The following is a 19,280-nucleotide window of genomic DNA, read 5'->3' as shown; positions in this document are numbered from 1 at the left end:
CTCTCACGGTGCGCATCCTCGGCAGAGCCTGTTCCCGAAAAGGCAAACGTCCGGCTCCTTGTCCCACACGGAAGGTGGCAGCCCTGAAAGCGCTTGCTGGTCTTCACCTTCCCCCTGCAGCCTATTCACAGGCACAACAGGTTTTGGGATCTCTGCTTTCCCAGAGACGCAATCTCTCACGGTGCGCATCCTCGGCAGAGCCTGTTCCCGAAAAGGCAAACGTCCGGCTCCTTGTCCCACACGGAAGGTGGCAGCCCTGAAAGCTCTTGCTGGTCTTCACCTTCCCCCTGCAGCCTATTCACAGGCACAACAGGTTTTGGGATCTCTGCTTTCCCAGAGACGCAATCTCTCACGGTGCGCATCCTCGGCAGAGCCTGTTCCCGAAAAGGCAAACGTCCGGCTCCTTGTCCCACACGGAAGGTGGCAGCCCTGAAAGCTCTTGCTGGTCTTCACCTTCCCCCTGCAGCCTATTCACAGGCGCAACAGGTTTGGGGATCTGTGCTTGCCCAGAGAAGGAACATCTCACGGTGCGCATCCTCGGCAGAGCCTGTTCCCGAAAAGGCAAACGTCCGGCTCCTTGTCCCACACGGAAGGTGGCAGCCCTGAAAGCTCTTGCTGGTCTTCACCTTCCCCCTGCAGCCTATTCACAGGCACCACCGCACTGGGAATCTCTGCTTGCCCCAAGACGCAATCTCTCACGGTGCGCATCCTCGGCAGAGCCTGTTCCCGAAAAGGCAAACGTCCGGCTCCTTGTCCCACATGGAAGGTGGCAGCCCGGAAAGCTGTTGCTGGTCTTCACCTTCCCCCTGCAGCCTATTCACAGGCACAACCGCACTGGGAATGTCTGCTTTCCCAAAGACGCAATCCCACACGGTGCGCATCCTCGGCAGAGCCTGTTCCCGAAAAGGCAAACGTCTGGCTACTTGTCCCACACGGAAGGTGGCAGCCCGGAAAGCTCTTGCTGGTCTTCACCTTCCCCCTGCAGCCTATTCACAGGCACAACAGGTTTTGGGATCTGTGCTTGCCCAGAGAAGGAACATCTCACGGTGCGCATCCTCGGCAGAGCCTGTTCCCGAAAAGGCAAACGTCCGGCTCCTTGTCCCACACGGAAGGTGGCAGCCCTGAAAGCTGTTGCTGGTCTTCGCCTTCCCCCTGCAGCCTATTCACAGGCACAACAGGTTTTGGGATCTCTGCTTTCCCAGAGACGCAATCTCTCACGGTGCGCATCCTCGGCAGAGCCTGTTCCCGAAAAGGCAAACGTCCGGCTTCTTGTCCCACACGGAAGGTGGCAGCCCTGAAAGCTCTTGCTGGTCTTCACCTTCCCCCTGCAGCCTATTCACAGGCACAACAGGTTTTGGGATCTCTGCTTGCCCAGAGAAGGAACATCTCACGGTGCGCATCCTCGGCAGAGCCTGTTCCCGAAAAGGCAAACGTCCGGCTCCTTGTCCCACACGGAAGGTGGCAGCCCGGAAAGCTCTTGCTGGTCTTCACCTTCCCCCTGCAGCCTATTCACAGGCACAACCGCACTGGGAATCTCTGCTTTCCCAAAGACGCAATCCCTCACGGTGCGCATCCTCGGCAGAGCCTGTTCCCGAAAAGGCAAACGTCCGGCTCCTTGTCCCACACGGAAGGTGGCAGCCCTGAAAGCTCTTGCTGGTCTTCACCTTCCCCCTGCAGCCTATTCACAGGCACAACAGGTTTTGGGATCTGTGCTTGCCCCAAGAGTCAATCTCTCACGGTGCGCATCCTCGGCAGAGCCTGTTCCCGAAAAGGCAAACGTCCGGCTCCCTGTCCCACACGGAAGGTGGCAGCCCTGAAAGCTCTTGCTGGTCTTCACCTTCCCCCTGCAGCCTATTCACAGGCACAAGAGGTTTTGGGATCCCTGCTTTCCCAGAGACGCAATCTCTCATGGTGCGCATCCTCGGCAGAGCCTGTTCCCGAAAAGGCAAACGTCCGGCTCCTTGTCCCACACGGAAGGTGGCAGCCCTGAAAGCTCTTGCTGGTCTTCACCTTCCCCGTGCAGCCTATTCACAGGCACAACAGGTTTTGGGATCTCTGCTTTCCCAGAGACGCAATCTCTCACGGTGCGCATCCTCGGCAGAGCCTGTTCCCGAAAAGGCAAACGTCCGGCTCCTTGTCCCACACGGAAGGTGGCAGCCCTGAAAGCTCTTGCTCGTCTTCACCTTCCCCCTGCAGCCTATTCACAGGCACAACAGGTTTTGGGATCTCTGCTTGCCCAAAGAAGGAACATCTCACGGTGCGCATCCTCGGCAGAGCCTGTTCCCAAAAAGGCAAACGTCCGGCTCCTTGTCCCACACGGAAGGTGGCAGCCCGGAAAGCTCTTGCTGGTCTTCACCTTCCCCCTGCAGCCTATTCACAGGCACAACCGCACTGGGAATCTCTGCTTTCCCAAAGACGCTATCCCTCACGGTGCGCATCCTCGGCAGAGCGTGTTCCTGAAAAGGCAAACGTCCTGCTCCTTGTCCCACACGGAAGGTGGCAGCCCTGAAAGCTCTTGCTGGTCTTCACCTTCCCCCTGCAGCCTATTCACAGGCACAACCGCACTGGGAATCTCTGCTTTCCCAAAGACGCAATCTCTCACGGTGCGCATCCTCGGCAGAGCCTGTTCCCGAAAAGGCAAACGTCCGGCTCCTTGTCCCACACGGAAGGTGGCAGCCCTGAGAGCTCTTGCTGGTCTTCACCTTCCCCCTGCAGCCTATTCACAGGCACAAGAGGTTTTGGGATCCCTGCTTTCCCAGAGACGCAATCTCTCACGGTGCGCATCCTCGGCAGAGCTTGTTCCCGAAAAGGCAAACGTCCGGCTCCTTGTCCCACACGGAAGGTGGCAGCCCGGAAAGCTCTTGCTGGTCTTCACCTTCCCCCTGCAGCCTATTCACAGGCACAACAGGTTTTGGGATCTCTGCTTGCCCAGAGAAGGAACATCTCACGGTGCGCATCCTCGGCAGAGCTTGTTCCCGAAAAGGCAAACGTCCGGCTCCTTGTCCCACACGGAAGGTGGCAGCCCTGAAAGCTGTTGCTGGTCTTCACCTTCCCCGTGCAGCCTATTCACAGGCACAACAGGTTTGGGGATCTCTGCTTGCCCAGAGAAGGAACATCTCACGGTGCGCATCCTCGGCAGAGCCTGTTCCCGAAAAGGCAAACGTCCGGCTCCTTGTCCCACACGGAAGGTGGCAGCCCGGAAAGCTCTTGCTGGTCTTCACCTTCCCCCTGCAGCCTATTCACAGGCACAACAGGTTTTGGGATCTGTGCTTGCCCACAGAAGGAACATCTCACCGTGCGCATCCTCGGCAGAGCCTGTTCCCGAAAAGGCAAACGTCCGGCTCCTTGTCCCACATGGAAGGTGGCAGCCCGGAAAGCTCTTGCTGGTCTTCACCTTCCCCCTGCAGCCTTTTCACAGGCACAACCGCACTGGGAATCTCTGCTTTCCCAAAGACGCAATCCCTCACGGTGCGCATCCTCGGCAGAGCCTGTTCCCAAAAAGGCAAACGTCCGGCTCCTTGTCCCACACGGAAGGTGGCAGCCCTGAAAGCTCTTGCTGGTCTTCACCTTCCCCCTGCAGCCTATTCACAGGCAAAACAGGTTTTGGAATCTGTGCTTGCCCAGAGAAGGAACATCTCACGGTGCGCATCCTCGGCAGAGCCTGTTCCCGAAAAGGCAAACGTCCAGCTCCTTGTCCCACACGGAAGGTGGCAGCCCTGAAAGCTGTTGCTCGTCTTCACCTTCCCCCTGCAGCCTATTCACAGGCACAACAGGTTTGGGGATCTGTGCTTGCCCAGAGAAGGAACATCTCACGGTGCGCATCCTCGGCAGAGCCTGTTCCCGAAAAGGCAAACGTCCGGCTCCTTGTCCCACACGGAAGGTGGCAGCCCTCAAAGCTCTTGCTGGTCTTCACCTTCCCCCTGCAGCCTATTCACAGGCACAACAGGTTTTGGGATCTCTGCTTGCCCAGAGACGCAATCTCTCACGGTGCGCATCCTCGGCAGAGCCTGTTCCCGAAAAGGCAAACGTCCGGCTCCTTGTCCCACACGGAAGGTGGCAGCCCTGAAAGCTCTTGCTGGTCTTCACCTTCCCCCTGCAGCCTATTCACAGGCACAACCGCACTGGGAATCTCTGCTTTCCCAAAGACGCTATCCCTCACGGTGCGCATCCTCGGCAGAGCGTGTTCCTGAAAAGGCAAACGTCCGGCTCCTTGTCCCACACGGAAGGTGGCAGCCCGGAAAGCTGTTGCTGGTCTTCACCTTCCCCCTGCAGCCTATTCTCAGGCACAACCGCGCTGGGAATCTCTGCTTTCCCAAAGACGCAATCCCTCACGGTGCGCAACCTCGGCAGAGCCTGTTCCCGAAAAGGCAAACGTCCGGCTCCTTGTCCCACACGGAAGGTGGCAGCCCTGAAAGCTCTTGCTGGTCTTCACCTTCCCCCTGCAGCCTATTCACAGGCACAACAGGTTTGGGGATCTGTGCTTGCCCCAAGACGCAATCTCTCACAGTGCGCATCCTCGGCAGAGCCTGTTCCCGAAAAGGCAAACGTCCGGCTCCTTGTCCCACACGGAAGGTGGCAGCCCTGAAAGCTCTTGCTGGTCTTCACCTTCCCCCTGCAGCCTATTCACAGGCACAACAGGTTTTGGGATCTCTGCTTGCCCAGAGACGCAATCTCTCACGGTGCGCATCCTCGGCAGAGCCTGTTCCCGAAAAGGCAAACGTCCGGCTCCTTGTCCCACACGGAAGGTGGCAGCCCTGAGAGCTCTTGCTGGTCTTCACCTTCCCCCTGCAGCCTATTCACAGGCACAACAGGTTTTGGGATCCCTGCTTTCCCAGAGAAGGAACATCTCACGGTGCGCATCCTCGGCAGAGCCTGTTCCCGAAAAGGCAAACGTCCGGCTCCTTGTCCCACACGGAAGGTGGCAGCCCGGAAAGCTCTTGCTGGTCTTCACCTTCCCCCTGCAGCCTATTCACAGGCACAACCGCACTGGGAATCTCTGCTTTCCCAAAGACGCAATCCCTCACGGTGCGCATCCTCGGCAGAGCCTGTTCCCGAAAAGGCAAACGTCCGGCTCCTTGTCCCACACGGAAGGTGGCAGCCCTGAAAGCTCTTGCTGGTCTTCACCTTCCCCCTGCAGCCTATTCACAGGCACAACAGGTTTTGGGATCTCTGCTTTCCCAGAGACGCAATCTCTCACGGTGCGCATCCTCGGCAGAGCCTGTTCCCGAAAAGGCAAACGTCCGGCTCCTTGTCCCACACGGAAGGTGGCAGCCCTGAAAGCTCTTGCTGGTCTTCACCTTCCCCGTGCAGCCTATTCACAGGCACAACAGGTTTTGGGATCTCTGCTTGCCCAGAGAAGGAACATCTCACGGTGCGCATCCTCGGCAGAGCCTGTTCCCGAAAAGGCAAACGTCCGGCTCCTTGTCCCACACGGAAGGTGGCAGCCCTGAAAGCTGTTGCTGGTCTTCACCTTCCCCCTGCAGCCTATTCACAGGCACAACAGGTTTTGGGATCCCTGATTTCCCAGAGAAGGAACATCTCACGGTGCGCATCCTCGGCAGAGCCTGTTCCCGAAAAGGCAAACGTCCGGCTCCTTGTCCCACACGGAAGGTGGCAGCCCTGAGAGCTCTTGCTGGTCTTCACCTTCCCCCTGCAGCCTATTCACAGGCACAACCGCACTGGGAATCTCTGCTTTCCCAAAGACGCAATCTCTCACGGTGCGCATCCTCGGCAGAGCCTGTTCCCGAAAAGGCAAACGTCCGGCTCCTTGTCCCACACGGAAGGTGGCAGCCCTGAAAGCTGTTGCTGGTCTTCACCTTCCCCCTGCAGCCTATTCACAGGCACAACAGGTTTGGGGATCTCTGCTTTCCCAAAGACGCAATCTCTCACGGTGCGCATCCTCGGCAGAGCCTGTTCCAGAACAGGCAAACATCCGGCTCCTTGTCCCACACGGAAGGTGGCAGCCCTGAAAGCTCTTGCTGGTCTTCACCTTCCCCCTGCAGCCTATTCACAGGCACAACAGGTTTGGGGATCTGTGCTTGCCCAGAGAAGGAACATCTCACGGTGCGCATCCTCGGCAGAGCCTGTTCCCGAAAAGGCAAACGTCCGGCTCCTTGTCCCACACGGAAGGTGGCAGCCCGGAAAGCTGTTGCTGGTCTTCACCTTCCCCCTGCAGCCTATTCACAGGCACAACAGGTTTTGGGATCTCTGCTTTCCCAGAGACGCAATCCCTCACGGTGCGCATCCTCGGCAGAGCCTGTTCCCGAAAAGGCAAACGTCCGGCTCCTTGTCCCACACGGAAGGTGGCAGCCCTGAAAGCTCTTGCTGGTCTTCACCTTCCCCCTGCAGCCTATTCACAGGCACAACCGCACTGGGAATCTCTGCTTTCCCAAAGACGCAATCCCTCACGGTGCGCATCCTCGGCAGAGCCTGTTCCCGAAAAGGCAAACGTCCGGCTCCTTGTCCCACACGGAAGGTGGCAGCCCTGAAAGCTCTTGCTGGTCTTCACCTTCCCCCTGCAGCCTATTCACAGGCACAACAGGTTTTGGGATCTCTGCTTGCCCAGAGAAGGAACATCTCACGGTGCGCATCCTCGGCAGAGCCTGTTCCCGAAAAGGCAAACGTCCGGCTCCTTGTCCCACACGGAAGGTGGCAGCCCTGAAAGCTCTTGCTGGTCTTCACCTTCCCCCTGCAGCCTATTCACAGGCACAACAGGTTTGGGGATCTGTGCTTGCCCCAAGACGCAATCTCTCACGGTGCGCATCCTCGGCAGAGCCTGTTCCCGAAAAGGCAAACGTCCGGCTCCTTGTCCCACACGGAAGGTGGCAGCCCTGAAAGCGCTTGCTGGTCTTCACCTTCCCCCTGCAGCCTATTCACAGGCACAACAGGTTTTGGGATCTCTGCTTTCCCAGAGACGCAATCTCTCACGGTGCGCATCCTCGGCAGAGCCTGTTCCCGAAAAGGCAAACGTCCGGCTCCTTGTCCCACACGGAAGGTGGCAGCCCTGAAAGCTCTTGCTGGTCTTCACCTTCCCCCTGCAGCCTATTCACAGGCACAACAGGTTTGGGGATCTCTGCTTGCCCAGAGAAGGAACATCTCACGGTGCGCATCCTCGGCAGAGCCTGTTCCCGAAAAGGCAAACGTCCGGCTCCTTGTCCCACACGGAAGGTGGCAGCCCTGAAAGCTCTTGCTGGTCTTCACCTTCCCCCTGCAGCCTATTCACAGGAGCAACAGGTTTGGGGATCTGTGCTTGCCCAGAGAAGGAACATCTCACGGTGCGCATCCTCGGCAGAGCCTGTTCCCGAAAAGGCAAACGTCCGGCTCCTTGTCCCACACGGAAGGTGGCAGCCCTGAAAGCTCTTGCTGGTCTTCACCTTCCCCCTGCAGCCTATTCACAGGCACCACCGCACTGGGAATCTCTGCTTGCCCCAAGACGCAATCTCTCACGGTGCGCATCCTCGGCAGAGCCTGTTCCCGAAAAGTCAAACGTCCGGCTCCTTGTCCCACATGGAAGGTGGCAGCCCGGAAAGCTGTTGCTGGTCTTCACCTTCCCCCTGCAGCCTATTCACAGGCACAACCGCACTGGGAATGTCTGCTTTCCCAAAGACGCAATCCCACACGGTGCGCATCCTCGGCAGAGCCTGTTCCCGAAAAGGCAAACGTCCGGCTCCTTGTCCCACACGGAAGGTGGCAGCCCTGAAAGCTCTTGCTGGTCTTCACCTTCCCCCTGCAGCCTATTCACAGGCACAACAGGTTTTGGGATCTGTGCTTGCCCAGAGAAGGAACATCTCACGGTGCGCATCCTCGGCAGAGCCTGTTCCCGAAAAGGCAAACGTCCGGCTCCTTGTCCCACACGGAAGGTGGCAGCCCTGAAAGCTCTTGCTGGTCTTCGCCTTCCCCGTGCAGCCTATTCACAGGCACAAGAGGTTTTGGGATCCCTGCTTTCCCAGAGACGCAATCTCTCATGGTGCGCATCCTCGGCAGAGCCTGTTCCCGAAAAGGCAAACGTCCGGCTCCTTGTCCCACACGGAAGGTGGCAGCCCGGAAAGCTCTTGCTGGTCTTCACCTTCCCCGTGCAGCCTATTCACAGGCACAACAGGTTTTGGGATCTCTGCTTTCCCAGAGACGCAATCTCTCACGGTGCGCATCCTCGGCAGAGCCTGTTCCCGAAAAGGCAAACGTCCGGCTCCTTGTCCCACACGGAAGGTGGCAGCCCTGAAAGCTCTTGCTCGTCTTCACCTTCCCCCTGCAGCCTATTCACAGGCACAACAGGTTTTGGGATCTCTGCTTGCCCAAAGAAGGAACATCTCACGGTGCGCATCCTCGGCAGAGCCTGTTCCCGAAAAGGCAAACGTCCGGCTCCTTGTCCCACACGGAAGGTGGCAGCCCTGAAAGCTCTTGCTGGTCTTCACCTTCCCCCTGCAGCCTATTCACAGGCACAACCGCACTGGGAATCTCTGCTTTCCCAAAGACGCTATCCCTCACGGTGCGCATCCTCGGCAGAGCGTGTTCCTGAAAAGGCAAACGTCCTGCTCCTTGTCCCACACGGAAGGTGGCAGCCCTGAAAGCTCTTGCTGGTCTTCACCTTCCCCCTGCAGCCTATTCACAGGCACAACCGCACTGGGAATCTCTGCTTTCCCAAAGACGCAATCTCTCACGGTGCGCATCCTCGGCAGAGCCTGTTCCCGAAAAGGCAAACGTCCGGCTCCTTGTCCCACACGGAAGGTGGCAGCCCTGAGAGCTCTTGCTGGTCTTCACCTTCCCCCTGCAGCCTATTCACAGGCACAAGAGGTTTTGGGATCCCTGCTTTCCCAGAGACGCAATCTCTCACGGTGCGCATCCTCGGCAGAGCTTGTTCCCGAAAAGGCAAACGTCCGGCTCCTTGTCCCACACGGAAGGTGGCAGCCCGGAAAGCTCTTGCTGGTCTTCACCTTCCCCCTGCAGCCTATTCACAGGCACAACAGGTTTTGGGATCTCTGCTTGCCCAGAGAAGGAACATCTCACGGTGCGCATCCTCGGCAGAGCTTGTTCCCGAAAAGGCAAACGTCCGGCTCCTTGTCCCACACGGAAGGTGGCAGCCCTGAAAGCTGTTGCTGGTCTTCACCTTCCCCGTGCAGCCTATTCACAGGCACAACAGGTTTGGGGATCTCTGCTTGCCCAGAGAAGGAACATCTCACGGTGCGCATCCTCGGCAGAGCCTGTTCCCGAAAAGGCAAACGTCCGGCTCCTTGTCCCACACGGAAGGTGGCAGCCCGGAAAGCTCTTGCTGGTCTTCACCTTCCCCCTGCAGCCTATTCACAGGCACAACAGGTTTTGGGATCTGTGCTTGCCCAGAGAAGGAACATCTCACCGTGCGCATCCTCGGCAGAGCCTGTTCCCGAAAAGGCAAACGTCCGGCTCCTTGTCCCACATGGAAGGTGGCAGCCCTGAAAGCTCTTGCTGGTCTTCACCTTCCCCCTGCAGCCTTTTCACAGGCACAACAGGTTTGGGGATCTCTGCTTTCCCAAAGACGCAATCCCTCACGGTTCGCATCCTCGGCAGAGCCTGTTCCCAAAAAGGCAAACGTCCGGCTCCTTGTCCCACACGGAAGGTGGCAGCCCTGAAAGCTCTTGCTGGTCTTCACCTTCCCCCTGCAGCCTATTCACAGGCAAAACAGGTTTTGGAATCTGTGCTTGCCCAGAGAAGGAACATCTCACGGTGCACATCCTCGGCAGAGCCTGTTCCCGAAAAGGCAAACGTCCGGCTCCTTGTCCCACACGGAAGGTGGCAGCCCTCAAAGCTCTTGCTGGTCTTCACCTTCCCCCTGCAGCCTATTCACAGGCACAACAGGTTTTGGGATCTCTGCTTTCCCAGAGACGCAATCTCTCACGGTGCGCATCCTCGGCAGAGCCTGTTCCCGAAAAGGCAAACGTCCGGCTCCTTGTCCCACACGGAAGGTGGCAGCCCGGAAAGCTCTTGCTGGTCTTCACCTTCCCCCTGCAGCCTATTCACAGGCACAACCGCACTGGGAATCTCTGCTTTCCCAAAGACGCTATCCCTCACGGTGCGCATCCTCGGCAGAGCGTGTTCCTGAAAAGGCAAACGTCCGGCTCCTTGTCCCACACGGAAGGTGGCAGCCCGGAAAGCTGTTGCTGGTCTTCACCTTCCCCCTGCAGCCTATTCTCAGGCACAACCGCGCTGGGAATCTCTGCTTTCCCAAAGACGCAATCCCTCACGGTGCGCAACCTCGGCAGAGCCTGTTCCCGAAAAGGCAAACGTCCGGCTCCTTGTCCCACACGGAAGGTGGCAGCCCTGAAAGCTCTTGCTGGTCTTCACCTTCCCCCTGCAGCCTATTCACAGGCACAACAGGTTTGGGGATCTGTGCTTGCCCCAAGACGCAATCTCTCACAGTGCGCATCCTCGGCAGAGCCTGTTCCCGAAAAGGCAAACGTCCGGCTCCTTGTCCCACACGGAAGGTGGCAGCCCGGAAAGCTCTTGCTGGTCTTCACCTTCCCCCTGCAGCCTATTCACAGGCACAACAGGTTTTGGGATCTCTGCTTGCCCAGAGACGCAATCTCTCACGGTGCGCATCCTCGGCAGAGCCTGTTCCCGAAAAGGCAAACGTCCGGCTCCTTGTCCCACACGGAAGGTGGCAGCCCTGAGAGCTCTTGCTGGTCTTCACCTTCCCCCTGCAGCCTATTCACAGGCACAACAGGTTTTGGGATCCCTGCTTTCCCAGAGAAGGAACATCTCACGGTGCGCATCCTCGGCAGAGCCTGTTCCCGAAAAGGCAAACGTCCGGCTCCTTGTCCCACACGGAAGGTGGCAGCCCGGAAAGCTGTTGCTGGTCTTCACCTTCCCCCTGCAGCCTATTCACAGGCACAACCGCACTGGGAATCTCTGCTTTCCCAAAGACGCAATCCCTCACGGTGCGCATCCTCGGCAGAGCCTGTTCCCGAAAAGGCAAACGTCCGGCTCCTTGTCCCACACGGAAGGTGGCAGCCCTGAAAGCTCTTGCTGGTCTTCACCTTCCCCCTGCAGCCTATTCACAGGCACAACAGGTTTTGGGATCTCTGCTTTCCCAGAGACGCAATCTCTCACGGTGCGCATCCTCGGCAGAGCCTGTTCCCGAAAAGGCAAACGTCCGGCTCCTTGTCCCACACGGAAGGTGGCAGCCCTGAAAGCTCTTGCTGGTCTTCACCTTTCCCCTGCAGCCTATTCACAGGCACAACAGGTTTTGGGATCTCTGCTTGCCCAGAGAAGGAACATCTCACGGTGCGCATCCTCGGCAGAGCCTGTTCCCGAAAAGGCAAACGTCCGGCTCCTTGTCCCACACGGAAGGTGGCAGCCCTGAAAGCTGTTGCTGGTCTTCACCTTCCCCCTGCAGCCTATTCACAGGCACAACAGGTTTTGGGATCCCTGCTTTCCCAAAGACGCAATCTCTCACGGTGCGCATCCTCGGCAGAGCCTGTTCCCGAAAAGGCAAACGTCCGGCTCCTTGTCCCACACGGAAGGTGGCAGCCCTGAAAGCTGTTGCTGGTCTTCACCTTCCCCCTGCAGCCTATTCACAGGCACAACCGCACTGGGAATCTCTGCTTTCCCAAAGACGCTATCCCTCACGGTGCGCATCCTCGGCAGAGCGTGTTCCTGAAAAGGCAAACGTCCGGCTCCTTGTCCCACACGGAAGGTGGCAGCCCGGAAAGCTGTTGCTGGTCTTCACCTTCCCCCTGCAGCCTATTCTCAGGCACAACCGCGCTGGGAATCTCTGCTTTCCCAAAGACGCAATCCCTCACGGTGCGCAACCTCGGCAGAGCCTGTTCCCGAAAAGGCAAACGTCCGGCTCCTTGTCCCACACGGAAGGTGGCAGCCCTGAAAGCTCTTGCTGGTCTTCACCTTCCCCCTGCAGCCTATTCACAGGCACAACAGGTTTTGGGATCTGTGCTTGCCCAGAGACGCAATCTCTCACGGTGCGCATCCTCGGCAGAGCCTGTTCCCGAAAAGGCAAACGTCCGGCTCCTTGTCCCACACGGAAGGTGGCAGCCCTGAGAGCTCTTGCTGGTCTTCACCTTCCCCCTGCAGCCTATTCACAGGCACAACAGGTTTTGGGATCCCTGCTTTCCCAGAGAAGGAACATCTCACGGTGCGCATCCTCGGCAGAGCCTGTTCCCGAAAAGGCAAACGTCCGGCTCCTTGTCCCACACGGAAGGTGGCAGCCCGGAAAGCTCTTGCTGGTCTTCACCTTCCCCCTGCAGCCTATTCACAGGCACAACCGCACTGGGAATCTCTGCTTTCCCAAAGACGCAATCCCTCACGGTGCGCATCCTCGGCAGAGCCTGTTCCCGAAAAGGCAAACGTCCGGCTCCTTGTCCCACACGGAAGGTGGCAGCCCTGAAAGCTCTTGCTGGTCTTCACCTTCCCCCTGCAGCCTATTCACAGGCACAACAGGTTTTGGGATCTGTGCTTGCACACAGACGCAATCCCTCACGGTGCGCATCCTCGGCAGAGCCTGTTCCCGAAAAGGCAAACGTCCGGCTCCTTGTCCCACACGGAAGGTGGCAGCCCTGAAAGCACTTGCTGGTCTTCACCTTCCCCCTGCAGCCTATTCACAGGCACAACCACACTGGGAATCTCTGCTTGCACAGAGACGCAATCTCTCACGGTGCGCATCCTCGGCACAGCCTGTTCCCGAAAAGGCAAACGTCCGGCTCCTTGTCCCACACGGAAGGTGGCAGCCCTGAAAGCTCTTGCTGGTCTTCACCTTCCCCGTGCAGCCTATTCACAGGCACAACAGGTTTTGGGATCTCTGCTTGCCCAGAGAAGGAACATCTCACGGTGCGCATCCTCGGCAGAGCCTGTTCCCGAAAAGGCAAACGTCCGGCTCCTTGTCCCACACGGAAGGTGGCAGCCCTGAAAGCTGTTGCTGGTCTTCACCTTCCCCCTGCAGCCTATTCACAGGCACAACAGGTTTTGGGATCCCTGCTTTCCCAGAGAAGGAACATCTAACGGTGCGCATCCTCGGCAGAGCCTGTTCCCGAAAAGGCAAACGTCCGGCTCCTTGTCCCACACGGAAGGTGGCAGCCCTGAGAGCTCTTGCTGGTCTTCACCTTCCCCCTGCAGCCTATCCACAGGCACAAGAGGTTTTGGGATCCCTGCTTTCCCAGAGACGCAATCTCTCACGGTGCGCATCCTCGGCAGAGCCTGTTCCCGAAAAGGCAAACGTCCGGCTCCTTGTCCCACACGGAAGGTGGCAGCCCTGAAAGCTCTTGCTGGTCTTCACCTTCCCCCTGCAGCCTATTCACAGGCACAACCACACTGGGAATCTCTGCTTTCCCAGAGACGCAATCTCTCCCGGTGGGCATCCTCGGCAGAGCCTGTTCCCGAAAAGGCAAACGTCCGGCTCCTTGTCCCACACGGAAGGTGGCAGCCCTGAAAGCTGTTGCTGGTCTTCACCTTCCCCCTGCAGCCTATTCACAGGCACAACCGCACTTTGAATCTCTGCTTTCCCAGAGACGCAATCTCTCACGGTGGGCATCCTCGGCAGAGCCTGTTTCCGAAAAGGCAAACGTCCGGCTCCTTGTCCCACACGGAAGGTGGCAGCCCTGAAAGCTGTTGCTGGTCTTCACCTTCCCCCTGCAGCCTATTCACAGGCACAACAGGTTTGGGGATCTCTGCTTTCCCAGAGACGCAATCTCTCACGGTGCGCATCCTCGGCAGAGCTTGTTCCCGAAAAGGCAAACGTCCGGCTCCTTGTCCCACACGGAAGGTGGCAGCCCGGAAAGCTCTTGCTGGTCTTCACCTTCCCCCTGCAGCCTATTCACAGGCACAACAGGTTTGGGGATCTCTGCTTTCCCAGAGAAGGAACATCTCACGGTGCGCATCCTCGGCAGAGCTTGTTCCCGAAAAGGCAAACGTCCGGCTCCTTGTCCCACACGGAAGGTGGCAGCCCGGAAAGCTGTTGCTGGTCTTCACCTTCCCCCTGCAGCCTATTCACAGGCACAACAGGTTTTGGGATCTCTGCTTTCCCAGAGAAGGAACATCTCACGGTGCGCATCCTCGGCAGAGCCTGTTCCCGAAAAGGCAAACGTCCGGCTCCTTGTCCCACACGGAAGGTGGCAGCCCTGAGAGCTGTTGCTGGTCTTCACCTTCCCCCTGCAGCCTATTCACAGGCACAAGAGGTTTTGGGATCCCTGCTTTCCCAGAGAAGGAACATCTCACGGTGCGCATCCTCAGCAGAGCCTGTTCCCGAAAAGGCAAACGTCCGGCTCCTTGTCCCACACGGAAGGTGGCAGCCCGGAAAGCTCTTGCTGGTCTTCACCTTCCCCCTGCAGCCTATTCACAGGCACAACCGCACTGGGAATCTCTGCTTTCCCAAAGACGCAATCCCTCACGGTGCGCAACCTCGGCAGAGCCTGTTCCCGAAAAGGCAAACGTCTGGCTCCTTGTCCCACAGGGAAGGTGGCAGCCCTGAAAGCTGTTGCTGGTCTTCACCTTCCCCCTGCAGCCTATTCACAGGCACAACAGGTTTGGGGATCTGTGCTTGCCCCAAGACGCAATCTCTCACAGTGCGCATCCTCGGCAGAGCCTGTTCCCGAAAAGGCAAACGTCCGGCTCCTTGTCCCACACGGAAGGTGGCAGCCCTGAAAGCTCTTGCTGGTCTTCACCTTCCCCCTGCAGCCTATTCACAGGCACAACAGGTTTGGGGATCTGTGCTTGCCCAGAGACGCAATCTCTCACGGTGCGCATCCTCGGCAGAGCCTGTTCCAGAACAGGCAAACGTCCGGCTCCTTGTCCCACACGGAAGGTGGCAGCCCTGAAAGCTGTTGCTGGTCTTCACCTTCCCCCTGCAGCCTATTCACAGGCACAACCGCACTTTGAATCTCTGCTTTCCCAAATACGCAATCCCTCACGGTGCGCATCCTCGGCAGAGCCTGTTCCCGAAAAGGCAAACGTCTGGCTCCTTGTCCCACACGGAAGGTGGCAGCCCTGAAAGCTCTTGCTGGTCTTCACCTTCCCCCTGCAGCCTATTCACAGGCACAACAGGTTTGGGGATCTGTGCTTGCCCAGAGAAGGAACATCTCACGGTGCGCATCCTCGGCAGAGCCTGTTCCCGAAAAGGCAAACGTCCGGCTCCTTGTCCCACACGGAAGGTGGCAGCCCTGAAAGCTGTTGCTGGTCTTCACCATCCCCCTGCAGCCTATTCACAGGCACAACAGGTTTTGGGATCTCTGCTTTCCCAGAGACGCAATCTCTCACGGTGCGCATCCTCGGCAGAGCCTGTTCCCGAAAAGGCAAACGTCCGGCTCCTTGTCCCACACGGAAGGTGGCAGCCCTGAAAGCACTTGCTGGTCTTCACCTTCCCCCTGCAGCCTATTCACAGGCACAACCACACTGGGAATCTCTGCTTGCACAGAGACGCAATCTCTCACGGTGCGCATCCTCGGCACAGCCTGTTCCCGAAAAGGCAAACGTCCGGCTCCTTGTCCCACACGGAAGGTGGCAGCCCGGAAAGCTCTTGCTGGTCTTCACCTTCCCCCTGCAGCCTATTCACAGGCACAACCGCACTGGGAATCTCTGCTTTCCCAAAGACGCAATCTCTCACGGTGCGCATCCTCGGCAGAGCCTGTTCCCGAAAAGGCAAACGTCCGGCTCCTTGTCCCACACGGAAGGTGGCAGCCCGCAAAGCTGTTGCTGGTCTTCACCTTCCCCCTGCAGCCTATTCACAGGCACAACAGGTTTTGGGATCTGTGCTTGCCCAGAGAAGGAACATCTCACGGTGCGCATCCTCGGCAGAGCCTGTTCCCGAAAAGGCAAACGTCCGGCTCCTTGTCCCACACGGAAGGTGGCAGCCCTGAAAGCTCTTGCTGGTCTTCACCTTCCCCCTGCAGCCTATTCACAGGCACAACAGGTTTTGGGATCTGTGCTTGCCCAGAGAAGGAACATCTCACGGTGCGCATCCTCGGCAGAGCCTGTTCCCGAAAAGGCAAACGTCCGGCTCCTTGTCCCACACGGAAGGTGGCAGCCCTGAAAGCTCTTGCTGGTCTTCACCTTCCCCCTGCAGCCTATTCACAGGCACAACAGGTTTGGGGATCTCTGCTTTCCCAGAGACGCAATCTCTCACGGTGCGCATCCTCGGCAGAGCTTGTTCCCGAAAAGGCAAACGTCCGGCTCCTTGTCCCACACGGAAGGTGGCAGCCCGGAAAGCTCTTGCTGGTCTTCACCTTCCCCCTGCAGCCTATTCACAGGCACAACAGGTTTGGGGATCTCTGCTTTCCCAGAGAAGGAACATCTCACGGTGCGCATCCTCGGCAGAGCTTGTTCCCGAAAAGGCAAACGTCCGGCTCCTTGTCCCACACGGAAGGTGGCAGCCCGGAAAGCTCTTGCTGGTCTTCACCTTCCCCCTGCAGCCTATTCACAGGCACAACAGGTTTTGGGATCTCTGCTTGCCCAGAGAAGGAACATCTCACGGTGCGCATCCTCGGCAGAGCCTGTTCCCGAAAAGGCAAACGTCCGGCTCCTTGTCCCACACGGAAGGTGGCAGCCCTGAGAGCTGTTGCTGGTCTTCACCTTCCCCCTGCAGCCTATTCACAGGCACAAGAGGTTTTGGGATCCCTGCTTTCCCAGAGAAGGAACATCTCACGGTGCGCATCCTCAGCAGAGCCTGTTCCCGAAAAGGCAAACGTCCGGCTCCTTGTCCCACACGGAAGGTGGCAGCCCTGAAAGCTGTTGCTGGTCTTCACCTTCCCCCTGCAGCCTATTCACAGGCACAACCGCACTGGGAATCTCTGCTTTCCCAAAGACGCAATCCCTCACGGTGCGCAACCTCGGCAGAGCCTGTTCCCGAAAAGGCAAACGTCTGGCTCCTTGTCCCACAGGGAAGGTGGCAGCCCTGAAAGCTGTTGCTGGTCTTCACCTTCCCCCTGCAGCCTATTCACAGGCACAACAGGTTTGGGGATCTGTGCTTGCCCCAAGACGCAATCTCTCACAGTGCGCATCCTCGGCAGAGCCTGTTCCCGAAAAGGCAAACGTCCGGCTCCTTGTCCCACACGGAAGGTGGCAGCCCTGAAAGCTCTTGCTGGTCTTCACCTTCCCCCTGCAGCCTATTCACAGGCACAACAGGTTTGGGGATCTGTGCTTGCCCAGAGACGCAATCTCTCACGGTGCGCATCCTCGGCAGAGCCTGTTCCAGAACAGGCAAACGTCCGGCTCCTTGTCCCACACGGAAGGTGGCAGCCCTGAAAGCTGTTGCTGGTCTTCACCTTCCCCCTGCAGCCTATTCACAGGCACAACCACACTTTGAATCTCTGCTTTCCCAAATACGCAATCCCTCACGGTGCGCATCCTCGGCAGAGCCTGTTCCCGAAAAGGCAAACGTCTGGCTCCTTGTCCCACACGGAAGGTGGCAGCCCTGAAAGCTCTTGCTGGTCTTCACCTTCCCCCTGCAGCCTATTCACAGGCACAACAGTTTTGGGGATCTGTGCTTGCCCAGAGAAGGAACATCTCACGGTGCGCATCCTCGGCAGAGCCTGTTCCCGAAAAGGCAAACGTCCGGCTCCTTGTCCCACACGGAAGGTGGCAGCCCTGAAAGCTGTTGCTGGTCTTCACCATCCCCCTGCAGCCTATTCACAGGCACAACAGGTTTTGGGATCTCTGCTTTCCCAGAGACGCAATCTCTCACGGTGCGCATCCTCGGCAGAGCCTGTTCCCGAAAAGGCAAACGTCCGGCTCCTTGTCCCACACGGAAGGTGGCAGCCCTGAAAGCACTTGCTGGTCTTCACCTTCCCCCTGCAGCCTATTCACAGGCACAACCACACTGGGAATCTCTGCTTTCCCAGAGACGCAATCTCTCCCGGTGGGCATCCTCGGCAGAGCCTGTTCCCGAAAAGGCAAACGTCCGGCTCCTTGTCCCACACGGAAGGTGGCAGCCCGGAAAGCTCTTGCTGGTCTTCACCTTCCCCCTGCAGCCTATTCACAGGCACAACCGCACTGGGAATCTCTGCTTTCCCAAAGACGCAATCTCTCACGGTGCGCATCCTCGGCAGAGCCTGTTCCCGAAAAGGCAAACGTCCGGCTCCTTGTCCCACACGGAAGGTGGCAGCCCGCAAAGCTGTTGCTGGTCTTCACCTTCCCCCTGCAGCCTATTCACAGGCACAACAGGTTTTGGGATCTGTGCTTGCCCAGAGAAGGAACATCTCACGGTGCGCATCCTCGGCAGAGCCTGTTCCCGAAAAGGCAAACGTCCGGCTCCTTGTCCCACACGGAAGGTGGCAGCCCTGAAAGCTCTTGCTGGTCTTCACCTTCCCCCTGCAGCCTATTCACAGGCACAACAGGTTTTGGGATCTCTGCTTGCCCAGAGAAGGAACATCTCACGGTGCGCATCCTCGGCAGAGCCTGTTCCCGAAAAGGCAAACGTCCGGCTCCTTGTCCCACACGGAAGGTGGCAGCCCTGAAAGCTCTTGCTGGTCTTCACCTTCCCCCTGCAGCCTATTCACAGGCACAACCGCACTGGGAATCTCTGCTTTCCCAAAGACGCAATCTCTCACGGTGCGCATCCTCGGCAGAGCCTGTTCCCGAAAAGGCAAACGTCCGGCTCCTTGTCCCACACGGAAGGTGGCAGCCCGGAAAGCTGTTGCTGGTCTTCACCTTCCCCCTGCAGCCTATTCACAGGCACAACAGGTTTGGGGATCTGTGCTTGCCCAGAGAAGGAACATCTCACGGTGCGCATCCTCGGCAGAGCCTGTTCCCGAAAAGGCAAACGTCCGGCTCCTTGTCCCACACGGAAGGTGGCAGCCCGGAAAGCTCTTGCTGGTCTTCACCTTCCCCCTGCAGCCTATTCACAGGCACAACAGGTTTGGGGATCTCTGCTTTCCCAAAGACGCAATCTCTCACGGTGCGCATCCTCGGCAGAGCCTGTTCCAGAACAGGCAAACGTCCGGCTCCTTGTCCCACACGGAAGGTGGCAGCCCGGAAAGCTCTTGCTGGTCTTCACCTTCCCCCTGCAGCCTATTCACAGGCACAACAGGTTTTGGGATCTGTGCTTGCCCAGAGAAGGAACATCTCACGGTGCGCATCCTCGGCAGAGCCTGTTCCCGAAAAGGCAAACGTCGGGCTCCTTGTCCCACACGGAAGGTGGCAGCCCGGAAAGCTGTTGCTGGTCTTCACCTTCCCCCTGCAGCCTATTCACAGGCACAACAGGTTTTGGGATCTGTGCTTGCCCAGAGAAGGAACATCTCACGGTGCGCATCCTCGGCAGAGCCTGTTCCCGAAAAGGCAAACGTCCGGCTCCTTGTCCCACACGGAAGGTG

Source organism: Haliaeetus albicilla, chromosome 22 (genome assembly GCF_947461875.1).
Source record: "Haliaeetus albicilla chromosome 22, bHalAlb1.1, whole genome shotgun sequence".
NCBI lineage: Eukaryota > Metazoa > Chordata > Aves > Accipitriformes > Accipitridae > Haliaeetus > Haliaeetus albicilla.
This window is presented reverse-complemented; position numbering follows the sequence as displayed.